Source organism: Anneissia japonica, unplaced genomic scaffold (assembly GCF_011630105.1).
Source record: "Anneissia japonica isolate Jap-2015-1 unplaced genomic scaffold, ASM1163010v1 scaffold287986_len575832_cov185, whole genome shotgun sequence".
Classification (NCBI taxonomy): domain Eukaryota; kingdom Metazoa; phylum Echinodermata; class Crinoidea; order Comatulida; family Comatulidae; genus Anneissia; species Anneissia japonica.
The window spans coordinates 375,323-376,380 of record NW_022692348.1 but is presented as its reverse complement, the minus strand read 5'-3'; the positions used below and the strand labels follow the sequence as shown (position 1 = coordinate 376,380).

General features: G+C 35.4%; 1 protein-coding gene across 1 annotated transcript in view; it reads right to left on the bottom strand.

Moving 5' to 3' along the window:
• Positions 1-1,058, bottom strand: part of LOC117100283 (neuronal cell adhesion molecule-like) — a 48,120-nt gene that overhangs the window by 2,969 nt on the left and 44,093 nt on the right. The window lies entirely within an intron of this gene.

The window sequence follows — 1,058 nt, the reverse complement described above, 5'->3', positions numbered from 1 at the left end:
CACACACACACACACACATCAGGGATGGGCATGAAAATAGGTCAGAGGGGCCAAAGTGAATTTTTGATTTAAAACTGAGAGACGCACCCAAACTTTGATGTGTGATGTGTTTTTTTTTCTTTTATATCGTTTTATGCTCAGTTTTAATATTACTTTTTACAGACGTTCAGTGTCAGACCATACAAAACCAGGGGTTTTTAGCGAAAGATGGTTGGCGGGCCGCACACATATGGTTTTTAATTTATGTGCGCAGGCTGCAACAAAATACAAAATCACAGTCGGGCTGCATGTGGCCTGTTATCTAGACTTTGCCCACTTGGTAATATACATAGTAAACAATATTCAAATTATGTTTGCTGATTAGCACTGTAAACACAATATAAACAAATAGATAAACAATCATAACAGCACTAGTAATGTCATAATCGTATCAAGCATAGCCCTTCAACATCATCATCATCATCACTGTATGGGTAGTCAAGTGGCTTGGTAACACACAGCAGAAAAGCCTAACATGAGGGGCACTGCTTGATACAATGACTTCATATGTTCCTATTAAAGCCCCATTCTCGGCAAAATTTCAGTTTTTAAGAAAAATCTAATTTTTGTATAATGTTATAAAGATTTATAAATATAATACGGAATTGCTAGTTTAAATGAATTTAGACATTCCTAAGAATGAAAAAAATGTAAAATAAGACTGAAATTTGATTTTTTGTGTACCACACAAAAAATAAATGCGGATGAATTTTTCATGTTGATTTTGCGATAGGTCGTGAGAAGAAATATCGTAGGCGCCGTGAACATTAGCCTATCCAACCTCGATTTAGGTTCTGTTATCACACATAAAAACGGCCGACATGATATTTTCCGTTGCTAGTAATTGACAATTGTGAATATCACAGGATTTATTTCAAATGTGTAAAAAAATGATTCTGACTGAGATTTTGACACTTAAACAAACATATCTCAGCCTAACCGAACGACCGCATTGTGCGAGATGCGAAGTACAAAAACTAATCTCATTAGAGAGGGCGCACTTTATTGACTGTATAAAG